Source organism: Siniperca chuatsi, linkage group LG20, assembly GCF_020085105.1.
Source record: "Siniperca chuatsi isolate FFG_IHB_CAS linkage group LG20, ASM2008510v1, whole genome shotgun sequence".
Classification (NCBI taxonomy): Eukaryota; Metazoa; Chordata; class Actinopteri; order Centrarchiformes; family Sinipercidae; genus Siniperca; species Siniperca chuatsi.
The window spans coordinates 24473014-24486643 of NC_058061.1; the positions used below are offsets into that span (position 1 = coordinate 24473014).

The window sequence follows — 13630 nt, forward strand, 5'->3', positions numbered from 1 at the left end:
GGTAAGGGTGACAACGTACAAGACAGGCAGGGCCAGACCCCACTAAACAATATGTTCAGGGTGTAAAAGCCAACAGAGACGACTGGGACCTGGACTCAGCTCTGCCACATCAGCGCTAAGAGCCAGAACATTGTCCGCCAAAACGACACATGCTGCTGACCAACCAGTTAAGCCAGCGAAAGCAAAAACAGCCGCCACCACCATACCAAGGCCCGCCATCCCTGTCCCACACCAAGTCAGGAGCAGTCTATGGTAAAGCAAGAAAAGCTCTGCAGGAGGCAACAGAAGCAGCCAGTGCACCCCTACCACCACCGAAATCAAACCTACAGACTCCATGTAGAGGCACTGATGACAAGAATTGCTGACAGATTCAGGCCTAGCATGGATCTGAAAAAGATAACTGCCTGTAAACAGATAACAAAAGAAGCAGAGGCAGATTATCTCGTCCGACTAATAAAAACCTTTGAAGCCAACAGCTGCTTGGAACGCCCCCAAGCTCGAGCAGACAGGGCGAAGGCCCTAAGTCAGCCTGGGAGGCCCACCTGAGAGACCATTTTGTTTGAGGTCTCTTACCAAACATCCAAGATTATGTGAAAAGGCATTAGGCCTTTCTCATTCCTCAGTTTGTACCTCCTTGATTCCTCTCCTCGCTCCTCTCCTCACATCGTAGTCCCTCCAACCAGAGATGTGAGGAGGAGCTGAAGAAGAAACATGAGGAGAGACGTGTCGAGGCAACAGGCATTTAACGAAAGGAGATATCCTGGCTTCAGAGCCATCATTTTAAATCAACGTCAATTAAATATGATGCGTGGCACGCCTGCATCATCTGTCCATTGTTTTGTTTTAGCCTACCACTGTATTTTATGATCTCTGTCAGATGCTCAGTGCAGTACATGGCAGAAACAGACCTACATTGCCTACATTATTAAAAGAAAGCCTGTAAGGGTTAATCTTACCAGGGGGAATGCTCTCTTATAATATGTAGGCTTGTGAAATAGACACAAAGAAGTTGTTGCATCATTTGGAAAAGAACGTCACAAAGGAAGTCTAAGCAAATTACAATAGGTTCAACTGCACATGACCTTCCTGTTAGAATAAAATGTACATAAGTTATCCCATTTGTGTTTTGTTCTTAGTGGCCTTTAAAGTTCACAGCAATGCTGTGTGTGTATGTGTGTTATTAAACTTGTGTCTGTGAGAATTACAGGAATGCAACCTGCTATCCCATGACTGGCAGGGCAAGCTGACACCGTACCAGATGGTCTCGAGAGTAGTGGCTGCCCCAAGGCCGCTCTCGCAAGATAAACCTGACAACACCGCTTTGTTTTTCTTATGTAGCAGTATACACCTTCCCCCACTCCTTAGCAAACTATGTAACAGGGAAAACTCCCTAAACTGAATAAAAAGAGGAGGGCTGCATAGATGCACTTCAGAGTGAGTAGGAGATATAACTGAATGCATCTATGCTTACTCTCCTCGCAAGTAAAACTTAACTAATGCCTTTGTCTTTCTTTCCTTGTGTATGATTTAAATATTCTAGGTGTTTTGAACCTGACACTTCCTGGGACATGTGATCACAACTGAAGGCACATCTCTCTCCCCTAAATGTATGTAGGATAATCAACTACTGCAATCAAATAATTACACTTTAATACTCTTGTTAAGAGGCACCACCCGAATAACTGGGAAAACAAAACAAAAAAACGATTTAATAAAAATTCAACCATTAAATTGATCAGTCACTCAAGAAGGATTGAATTCTTTTTGAAAGATTGACCTTGTCTTCTGCTTCAAAGCTGATAAGGTCTCCTGGCTGGTCTGGTGGTCTTGTTTCAGGCCATTGGCGAAGGTCTCTAGGAGATGCAGGATTCGAAGTTTCTTCGGTTCTAACCTTTGTTGTGTTAGAACACAGACGTTGTCCAGGCTTCTTGCTTTGTTTTCAAAGTTGGCTGGCTTCCAGTGGCTCGGCAGCTTCCGTAGAGTCTGTGGGTTGTCGAATAAAATATCTCTGGCTAAACTAACTTCTTCAGCTAGACTTGAGTAACTTTAAAGGAAAAAATAACGTTGCAAAAATCGCAAGGCTTAAATTACAAAATATAACAGTCAAAAGAAACAACTCTTCAGTTTAATACTGAATACTTTTAAGTTCTAACTCGGTGAATTAAGGGTTTATTTCGACCAAACCAGAGTTGGTGATTGTTGGAGAAACAGTAGAAAGACAAACCAAGACGGTTTTGGTGAGTTTTATTGTGTTTCTGTCAAGTTTGAATGAAGTGTTACGATGTTACGATGATTTGCGAGTAAAATGATTGTATTTGTCAATGGAGTCTGGTGGCTTGAAGGAGATTGATATAACGGCTGTTTCTGGTTAAACAAAAAGGATCTTACTCTTTAACAACAAGGTCTATCCCTATCCTTTCCATAATGTTGTCAGACATAATAACAATCTGAGCCTGTCAGTGGCAAAAACAAGCACTTTTAGTACATTGACAGTGTGCTATTACCTGAAGGATTACATTACTGCCCGTTTGGTAGACATTCTGCAATAAAGTGGTGAAATTGCGATTGCATTAAATAAACTTGCATATTGACCATAATGCAACTGAAAAGCATTTGTCTTTCAAGTTCCCCTCCACTCAAAAATCAGTTTTTTTCTTGGTCCTACAGTCGGATGTTTGAGCTTCACTGTGCAGAATGATGTATGTGCAGAGTTTGACACTGGAAAGCTGTTTTCACATTCATCTGCTGAAAGTGGAAAGTTTCGTTGTGCTCATTGAAAAATCAGATTTTAAGGGGTGGACCTACGAGCATGATTTGTGACATCACAAATAGTTTGTGCAAGAAAACTTTAGAAATTAACAAAATCTCCATCTCCGGAAGTACGCAACCTGGGTGTCACTCTGGACTCCACCCTCTCATTCCCGTCACACACTAAACTCATCACTAAATCCGCCTTTTACCACCTTGAGAATATCTCCAGACTCCGGCCTTCACTCTCTGACTCTATGGCAGAAACCCTCATCCATGCCTTCATCACCTCCCGTCTGGATTATTGCAATGGTAGTACAAAGTATCAAATATCTTACTCGCACCAAGCCCTGGCAGTACATCACCCCCACCCTTATTCACCTTCACTGGTTCCTGGTCAAGTCCTCACCAATAAATCCCTCCATGCCCTTGCCCCCCTGTACCTAATGGACCTTCTCCATTCCAATGTGATCAATTAATTATGGCCAGAATTATCAAAGATAATTATAAATAACTTTAATGAATAAAGTCCTCGGGGGGCACCACTCTTCTTAAAGAAGAGAAATGATAACCAATTAATTGATTGAGTCCCATAAAATACACTAAACTATCAATTTGGAACTCAGATAAATAATTAAATTAATAACTATAGTGTATAACTATAATATATAGCTAGTAGGTTGAAGGATTTGGAGTTCAAGATAGCAGAGGTTGGTAAATTACTCACTCTTGTGAAACATTAAAGAAACCACCATAATTATACACAAGCATTTATTTAAAAAGATAAACAAAGCAAAAACACACAATGAGACTAACTCTAAATACTAAACTACAGAACAAAGGGTGTGTGTACGTGTAAGTTTGTGTGCATGCGCAGGTCTGGGTGCATGCCAAAAGGAAAGCATGTATGTTTCTTTGTTCTGCCTCTGTATCTCTCGTGCATGAGCATGAACCCACGTGGTCAAGAACAGATAAACATCAGAAGCGGGCTCTTTAAAGTTACTCTCCGCTGTGTGTGTTTGTCTTTAAGGGCCAAACTAGAGGTGTATGTGTGTGATCTGTTTAGGATAACGGTGCCAAGTCAAAAGGAGTTAGTTGCATGCAAAGACTCTGTCTGTGTGGAGCATAGCATAAATTAACATCAACGTAGCATGTAACTACCATGTTAACCTAAGAGATAAACACGACACAACAACAAAACCTCAGAAAAACACATCAGTAACATCACACGTAAGTTAAACAGTCATTTGCTTAGCTATATACACAGTTACTCAATGCTATGCCCAGTTGTTAGGTTACCAGTCCATGGGAGGGAAAGAGAGGTGGCTTTGATGCTGCTGCTAGCTGGCGGTCAGACGAGCCAAGCTGGGAAGAATTATGGTACTGCTGTGGAAGCTTCTTTTGCTGTGCAGTGTCCGCTTGTAGAGATCGGAGGAAGCCGGTCGCTCCGTCTGTGGTTGTCCTTGCAGAGTTAACAGCTCAGCGTTAACTTGCTTCATGCTCCTGTTAGCATGTTAGCTGGCAGGCTTTGTGCAATAGCCGTCTGCGCTAATCTTGTTGCAGAGATCTAAGAGGCCTTCTCAGCACTTTGGTAAATCAGGAGACTTCGGTTCTGCTCTGTGTTTTGCAGATTACACGGCAAAGCCAGGAGCGCATTCAGGTGGGTGTCTGCTGGTGAGCAGACTGCACTGAGAGGGGGGCAGCCACGGGCTGTCCGCCGCAGTGAAGGATTCCAGGAGAAAGAGAAAGAACAAAGCATCGCTGACCTTTTTACTGACCTGGTGACATCCGGGTCACAGATCAGACTGCCCAATGCTGCATTCATTAGCTCACCCAAATGAATAAATTAATCTGTGGAGTCCCAACACCACCCTTTGGAACTCCCTCCCATCAGGGATCTGCAACGCTCTTTCACATACTCACTCAGGCCTATGGTCTTTAACATTAACCCTTTTGTGTAAAGCATCCTTTACACAAATAGTTTGTGCAGGAAAGGCGCTTGAAAGGACTTTTCAAAATTATTATTAAGTGTGGATTTCAGTGTTGGGTGTGGAATGACTCATCTGGTGGTGATGAGTGTGCCAGTAAAATATTTAAAAAATACAATACCATACAGATAAAACAAAAATATTGAAGACAGCATTAAAAAGTGCAAATAGTTAAACATAGAAAGAAAAAAAATATATAAAGAACAAAATTAAAACCTTTGAATAGGCATAAAAATATACAAATGCCAGTCTGTACAGGCAAGTTTTTAAAAGCTTTTTAACTGACTCAGCTGATCTGATGTTGAGGGGGAGTTTGTTTCACAGCGTTGGAGCTAAAACAGTAAAAGTATGATCCCCTTTGGTTTTGAGACTGGACCATGGAACTTAAAACAACATCTGATTTTTTGATTTGAGGGGTCTCAGAGTCGAGTAAGGGGTTAAAAGTTCTGAAATGTAAACGGAGCCAGACCATGTTGGGATTTAAAAGTCATCAGTAAAATCTTTGATTTGAATTCTAATGATGGGGAGTCACGGATTAAAAGGCAGTTTAAGGTCAAATTATGAACTAGGCATCCAGAGACATAAACTTTTAAAAGAGCATTGAAACTAAAAACAAAAAGCAGTTAAAAGGGGCATTACAACAAAGTGCATGGTTTTACATATCCTCTCTGGTGTCACAAAATGGTTAGTGTTTGTAATTAGCACATTGGTGTTTATGAGCATTATTAGTTGAGTGAGGTGAGCTGTATTCAAATGGTTGTAAACTGCAATTTCACCGCTAGATGCCACTAAATCCTACATACTGGACCTTTAAATGAACGAATAACAGACACCTACAGTACATCCAGTACTGTGCAAAAGTTTTAGGCAGGTGTGAAAAAATGCTGTAAACTAAGAATGCTTTCAAAAATATAACCAATATTTTTTTTTATCAATTTACAAAATGCGAAGTGAGCGAACAAAAGGAAGATCTAAATCAAATCAATATTTAGTGTTACTACCCTTTGCCCTCAACACAGCATCAATTCTTATCGGTACACTTGCACAAAGTCAGGGGTTTTGTAGGATTATAGTCAGGTGTATGATCAACCAATTATATCAAACATGTGCTAATGATCATCAATTTCACATGTAAGTTGAAACACAGTCAATAGCTGAAACATAAACAGTTGTGTAGGAAGCTTAAAACTGTGTGAGGAACAGCCAAACTCTGCTACCAAGGTGAGGTTGTGGAAGACAGTTTCATGTCACAGGTCATGGCAAGACTGAGCACAGCAACAAGACACAAGGTAGTTGTACTGCATCAGCAAGGTCTCTCCCAGACAAAGATTTCAAAGCAAACTGGGGTGTCAAGATGTGCTGTTCAAGGTCTTATAAAGAAGCACAAAGAAACAGGCAACATTGAGGATTGTAGACGCAGTGGTCGGCCAAGGAAACTTAGTGCAGCAGATGAAAAACACATCAAACTTATTTCCCTTTGTAATCGGAAGATGTCCAGCAGTGCCATCAGCTCAGAACTGGCAGAAACCAGTGGGACCCAAATACACCCAACTACTGTCCAGAGAAGTCTGACCAGAAGTGGTCTTCATGGTAGAGTTGCAACCAAAAAGTCAGTCCTCCAACATGAAAACAAGGCCAAGCGACTCAACTATGCACGAAAACATAGGAACTGGGGTGCAGAAAAATGGCAGCAGGTGCTCTGGATTGATGAGTCAAAATTTTAAATATTTGGCTTTGGCAGAAGGCAGTTTGTTCGCTGAAGGGCTGGAGAGCGATACAATAATGTGTGTCTGCAGGCAACAGTGAAGCATGGTGGAGGTTCATTGCAAGTTTGGGGCTGCATTTCTGCAAATGGAGCTGGAGATCTGGTCAGGATTAATGGTGTCCTCAATGCTGAGAAATACAGGCAGATACTTATCCATCAAGTAATACCATCAGGGAGGCATATGATTGGCCCCAAATTTATTCTGCAGCAGGACAACAACCCCAAACATACAGCCAATGTCATTAAGAACTATCTTCAGCTTAAAGAAGAACAAGGAGTCCTGGAAGTGATGGTATGGCCGCCACAGAGCCCTGATCTCAACATCGAGTCTGTCTGGGAAACTCTTATTTCACTTTAATACACATACACACACACACACATGCATACATACATACACATTCAGCTCAGCCCCCACACCCCCAAAACCACCTCACGGACCTCAAATTAATAGGGTTTGGTTTATTTGTGTGTAGTGACCTAAGGCTATATTCAATACAACCATATAGGTTTCATTCTCACTAATGAAGGAAAGGCTATTCATTTCAAGGTGAAGGTCAAATAATAAAAAAATATTTAAAAAAAGAAAAAAAAGAAAAAAGAAATTACTCGGAGAGCTGTTAAATTGTCAAGGCCAGTGGCTGCACCACAAAAACTCCTCACAGTGAAAAGTTCATTATTTTATCTGAATGTTATTGCTTGACCCTAAATGAAACTCTATATTGAAAAGCTAGAGTAAAACGCAAACACCTCAATTGTTCAAAAGTAAATTTAGGACACTGTGGGCCGCTGTGGGGAAGCCTAGCCAAGGAAGCTGAACTTTTCTGAGCAGAAACAATTTAGCTAACCATCATCCTCATCCCAGCTGCAATGACATCACACTGTTTATGCAATTATCATTCATCAAGGATTATTAGGCGAGTGGAGGTAGAATGCCATCTAAAGTGTCATTAGTTGAGTCATTGCCAAGCGGCAACCTCCGGGACTGAAAATTGAAGCCAATGTGGAAGTGCCAAAAACTGCAGTTCCTCGAATGGTCACTTAAGGCTGACTCCAAAAGTGAGTCAATCCCCATTAACCCCCATGTTAAAATGCCCAGCTTTACAGTAGAAATAAACATGTTTACAGCCTGGTACAAAAAATAGTTTTGGTCTCTATGGCTAATTTCCCCCGTTCACGACAACTGTAAGGGGGGTGAATTTTCATATAACTCACCCGTTTAAATTATATTAAGGCTTAAAGTTATGCATAATTAAGGACATGGCCGCTTTAAGTGACAGGTGGGAGCCCTCTCAGGTGGCTTGCCGCTAGGTGGTTTCATCAACCAGGCTTCATTTGGCCTGCCTCAGCTCCACCTCTTTGCCCATTTTTGGACTAGCCAGAGTCAGGCGCTGCCAAGAAGGTGATGGCCGGAGCCACAGGAAACGCCCACTTTGAGCTTCACAATGGCTCAACCTATGGGTGACGTCATGGACACTATGTCCATTTTTTTTATTTTTTTTTACACAGTCTATGGTCGTTGCCTATTGAGGATTTCCTTCCTTTTAAACAAAACTATCTCTTCAGCCTATTCAAAACTCTGCCTGCTTTTTCAAGAGAGTACCGTCTTAGTACCTCTGACTAATGAGATATTTTTGAGACACCAAAATGACCAGACTAGGCCTGCAGAGCCAGGCATGGTTTTGTGAATTTCTGGCAATAATACATATCTACAGACAATTTGAAATTCTGGTTGTGGTTCTGCCACTGACCTGTTGGAGTTACACCCCCAGCTGCATTCTGAATCCACTGCAATCTCTTGTTTTAATCACTATCCCTACCTCTTAACATGATGGTTTAGATATTTCACACTTTCCCATATTTAAAACCCACCACAGTTGACTCAAGATATATAGTATGTACTTATGTACATACTGCTTTCCCTGTGAGACTATCTGCAGTAAATTCTAAAGTTGTGCTAACAGAAATGACGCTCATCAGTACAATACCTCAGTTGTCTCTATGTGACATAGTGCACTACAAAGCTAGTCAAAGTGTTGAAGCAACAATCCATCCAGAAAGAAGAAGCAGTGACACTGCAGACAAAAACCAATGCTCACAGGTCACCCAGACGTGGATAGTACTCTGGTAATTGACACTATGGATAGTCAATGAATCACAATCTAAAGGAGGAAATATAACTGCTGCCTGAATCGTGTTTAGGATCGGGGGTTTGCATGTGCTTAGGTTTAGGCTATATAAGCACTTTGATTAAGGGAAAGATAGTGGCTTTGATTAAATATTCAAAAATTAAACACAAACTGACTCATATCATGTTTGATTTTTCCAATATTTAACCAAGACCATCAATCCTTCCCTAATCTTAAGCAAGCACTTCATTAAAAACTGTTTCCTCATTATGTGGATACAAATTTTTGTTTCCCTCTGACCATATTCAAGATTGAAAATTAACAGTATTAAGGAGACATAGTTGTGAAAAACATCACTGTCCTAATACTTAAAGACTGCAATGTATACTCAAGGGTCTCATGGAAGAAAACTGCTCTATAGCCTTTTTAGACTGAGAACACCTGCAGGTCTCAGCCACATTGTACCACCTTAGATTTACAGGAATCCTAAGATTTCAGAGTTTCTGACAACAGCAGTTGGCAGAGTTCCAACATGTTTCAACACATAAAGCCATCTTCTGAATAAACTAGGAGGATATTTGCCACTAGTGTGAAACAGAGGTTACAAAGTATTATTCATTTACAGCAGTTATACCACAATTATAGCACAATTAATTTAAGTTATTTAATTAATCGTAAGACTACAGTGAGGAGCATTTTTCACTCCTTCCATCCCTTCATTGTGATTTAAATCCAGGCTGAAAGAGGTTGTAGAAGTGGAAGGAAATAGAGAAAAATAGGATATAAATAATGATAGTAAACTGGCATTTACTACTTACGTTAGGATGTTGGCAAAGTGGATGAGACGTCTGGATGTGTCTTCAGTTATATGTCAGCCTGTAGAAAAACACAAAGACACACATTTAAACAGATACGGTAGTTCAATACCAAGACTATGGCAAAACATCAAGAAAATGAAAAGGTAGTGTATGCCACCGCTGGATGGATGTGGTTTGGACTGCATGTGCAAGTTTCAGTTGTGCTGGTGTTTCCTTAATCTGTGAGGTTGTCTGTGTGCTTTGTGGAAACTTCTTTTTGTTATAGAGACAAAGAGAGATTGTGTACATTTCCTGTGTGTTTGTTTGCATTGTGTAGATTGTGTATAAATTGTGTATGCCTGTATACATAGGAATGTTCTGACAGGTCCTTGTTTGAACAGCAGCAGTAATATCCCTTTCTCCTCCACTGCTACATGCCATTCAAAAACATCTGTAGAGCGGATTGGGTTCGGGAAGAGCGACCATACAGCCATCTTGCTACAAACCAAGTATGTAAACAAACTACGTTGTGTGCCCCCCAAGACACAAGGTGACACGAAATGGTCAGGCCAATCAGAAACCACCCTACAGAGTACGCAGTCTGGAGCACATTCCTGGATATTGACGTCATCGAGGACATCAGTGGATTCATTGAGTTTGTGTTGGATTTAATTTGTAAAACAACAGAAGCAACTACACCCAAAACTACAGTTAAATCATTCCACAACCAGAAACCATGGATTACCAGAACCATCCAGAATGCTATATAACACGCACTGCAGCCTACAGCTTAGGGCTGCAGTCTGGCCACATGCCAGCACACTGGACCCACTACAGTTTGCCATAGCACACATCCTCCACACTACCCTGTCCCATCTGAACAAGAGAGGTAGCTATGTGAGACTGCTGTTCATTGACTACAGTTCAGTGTCCCCTAAAGACTTGTCACAAAGCTCAAGGACCTGGGATTAAACACCTCGCTGTGCAGGTGGGTCCTTGACTTCCTGACAGGCAGACCCCAGGTGGTGAGGGTCGGTAGACACACCTCATCCACCCTCATCCTTAACACTGGAGCATCCCAGGGCTGCGTTTTGAGCCCCTTGCTGTACTCCTTGTAAGCACACGACTGTGTAGCCACTCCAACACCGTGTTCAAGTTTGCTGACGACATAGCTGTGGTGGGCCCGATCACATAACAACAATGAAGATAACAATGAAGGCCTATCTGAAAAGATGTAGTGGGCTTGACCCGCTGGTGTCAGGAAACAACCTCCTCCTGAACATCAGAAAGCCAAAAGTATTATGTGTGAGGCTTAAGATTAGATTCAACTTTGTCATTACACATTTTTGTTATTGTTATAACACATTTTATGCTCACTTTGATGTCCTCAACAAATAGTCAGGTGTCAACTCTACTGGGATTTGTTGGGTCTCTGTAATTAATATTAAAAAGAGTATGGTCTAGACCTGCTCTATAGGAAAAGCGCAATGAGATAACTTCTGTTATGAATTGGCGCTATATAAATAAATTGAACTGAATTGAAAAAAAAAATACTCCGCCTCCAGAAGACCGGCCATTGTCAGTATCCTTAGCGGATGTGAGAAGAATCCTGCTGAGAGTGAATATGAGTAAAGCTGCTGGCCTGATATCATCCCTGGCTGTGTACTAAGAACATGTGCTAATCAGCTCTTTGATGTCATTTTTAACATATCACTGTCACAGCAGATTGTTCCCACCTGCTTCAATACAACCACCATCGTCCCTATACCTAAAATGTCTGCTGTGTCTAGTCTAAATGGCTACCCTGTGGCACTCACCTACATTCTTATAAAGTGCTTTGAAAAACCGGTTCTCCACACATCAAAAACAACATACCAGCTAGCCTGGATCCTCACCAGAACCAAAAGATCCACAGAGGATGCCATCTCCACTGCCCTCCACACAGTCTTCACACACCTTGAAAATAGTAACACCTACATCAGAATGCTGTTTGTTGATTTCAACTGAGCATTCAACACAATGTCCCCATGAAACTGATTGGCAAACTTAGCACTTGAGTACTACAATCTGCAACTGGATATTGAACTTCCTTACAAACAGACCCCAGACAATTCAATTTGGCGGTCAGACCTCCACTCTAGTGCTCAACACTGGAGCCCCCCAGGGCATTGTGCTCAGTCCCCTCCTGTTCACGCTGTACACCAATGACTGCAATCCCCAACATGGAGAGAACTCTGTTTGTTTGTGGACGACACTACCATCATTGGCAGGATTACAAACAACGATGAGAATTCATATTGGTAGGAAATTAACAATCTTGCAGTGGTAGAGCACAGCCTACTGCTCATTGTCAGCAAAACCAAGGAGATGATCATTGATTTTAGGAAAAAGGAGGCAGAGACACACAGTCCTGTCCCATTTATGTTTTGTTCCTAGTGGCCTTTAAAGTGCACAGCAATGCTGTGTGTGTGTATGTGTGTTATTAAACTTGTGTCTGTGAGAATTACAGGAATGGCACCCTGCTATCTCATGACTGGCAGGGCAGGCTGACATCGAACCAAGATAGTCTCACGGTTGCTACCAAGGTCACTCTCACGAGATTAGAGCAGTCTCAACATACCTTGTTTCTTATTAAGCATTATACACCTCCCCCACCCCTTAGAGAACTATCTAACAGGGAATCTCCTAAACTGAATAAAAGAGAGGAGGCTGCATAGATGCACTTCAGAGTGAGTAGGAGATGTAACTGAATGCATCTATGCTTACTCTCCTCGCGAGTAAAAACTTAAGTTAATGCCTTTGTCTTTCTTTCCTTGTATATGATTTAAATGTTCTAGGTGTCTTGAACCTGACATTAACTTGGTCCTTCGAGCCGGATTCCAATACATCCAGAGTTTCCAGTGGACGCGGAGGATTCCAGGAAAGTCTGGCCACAGCGGGCCCCTAGGTGGGCTCACAGGATCCCTTTGAGGGGAACTGGGGTTCCTCCTTGTCGGCTGGAAACCGAGGATTGACGGAATCTGGAGGAGTTAGACGAAAGGCTGAGGACAGCGGAGTCCTGTCGCTGACTTAAATTCCGTGAGTAGGTTTTAAGTTAAAAACCTGTGTGACTGCGGCTGTTAGCGCGTCAAAAGGGAAACCTTTGTGACTGCAGCTGTTAGCACGTCAAAAGGAAATCCTTTGTGACTGCGGCTGTTTAGCGCGTCAAAAGAAAAAGCCCTGAGGATTCTAGACCCTATCAGGCAAGAGAATAATTCGGGTGGGACGGTGGAATCCCCTTTTAGTGAGACTAAAAGTTAAAACTCCATGGTAAATTAGTAGGCCTCAAAAGTGTGCGAAAAAGACGTCTGTAAATAAGTAAATAGGAGTGTGAATGATTGTGTGAGTGAACGGAGACAGAAATACCATTAGGTATTTTTTTTTCTCATACCAAAACAGTGGGAAAGAAAGCAATAAACCTTACAGGAAGCAAAGGCAAGAATTCTCCACTCGGAAGAGTTGAAGTGAGAATTACCTGGAATAATAATAATAACCTTTAATTATTGCCCCACTGATAACATCCCAACGTTTAGAACACCCTAGGTGTTAACCCAGCGTTGGACCAAAATACATAAAAAACAGCTCCAGTATGGGCAAGAGTCAAAGTAAGCCCAAAACTAGGGAGGATTTACAGTGTAAAGATTGGAAGTATATAGAAAAACAGGATCCTGATAAAATAAAATATTTGGATAAATGGGTAAAAGATTACAGGTTTAATGGTAAACTAAACGTCAAAACAATTAAGCTACTACAGGAAACAATACAAAACAACACTAACAAAGATCCTAAAAAGATGAAAAAGGCAGGTTATGAGGAAACCAAATATTGGATGAAAGTAGCTGAAAAACGTGAAGCTGGAGAAAGAGACAGAAAAGAGAAAAAAATAGAAGAAGTAGATGAGAAAACTGAAAAAAAAAACAAGTAATGTTTCACAGACAGGAGGATGATGAGACAGGGCCGGTAGGAAGAAGGGCAGAACGGAGAAATGAGGAAGGTGCCTCAGGGGGACCTCCTCCTACAGCTCCACTATACCCTGATATTCCCCAAGAAGAACCCCCTGAGTATGATACCACGCATCCCAGAGCACTAAGATCAACCCGAGGTACTGCAGGCCTCGGATGGTCTAAGAAATTGGGAGGTCTTTTGTCCCCAACTAATCCTCCAGCC

At 41.7% G+C, this 13630-nt stretch overlaps 1 protein-coding gene across 8 annotated transcripts in view; it reads right to left on the reverse strand.

The window, feature by feature from the left end:
• rbfox3a (RNA binding fox-1 homolog 3a) overlaps positions 1 to 13630 on the reverse strand; it is an 869263-nt gene that overhangs the window by 618150 nt on the left and 237483 nt on the right. For all 8 annotated transcript variants that reach the window (XR_006375924.1, XM_044178310.1, XM_044178308.1 and 5 more), the window contains one exon: positions 9446 to 9503. The gene's annotated coding sequence lies outside the window, so the exon portion shown is untranslated. The remainder of the gene's footprint in view (positions 1 to 9445; positions 9504 to 13630) is intronic.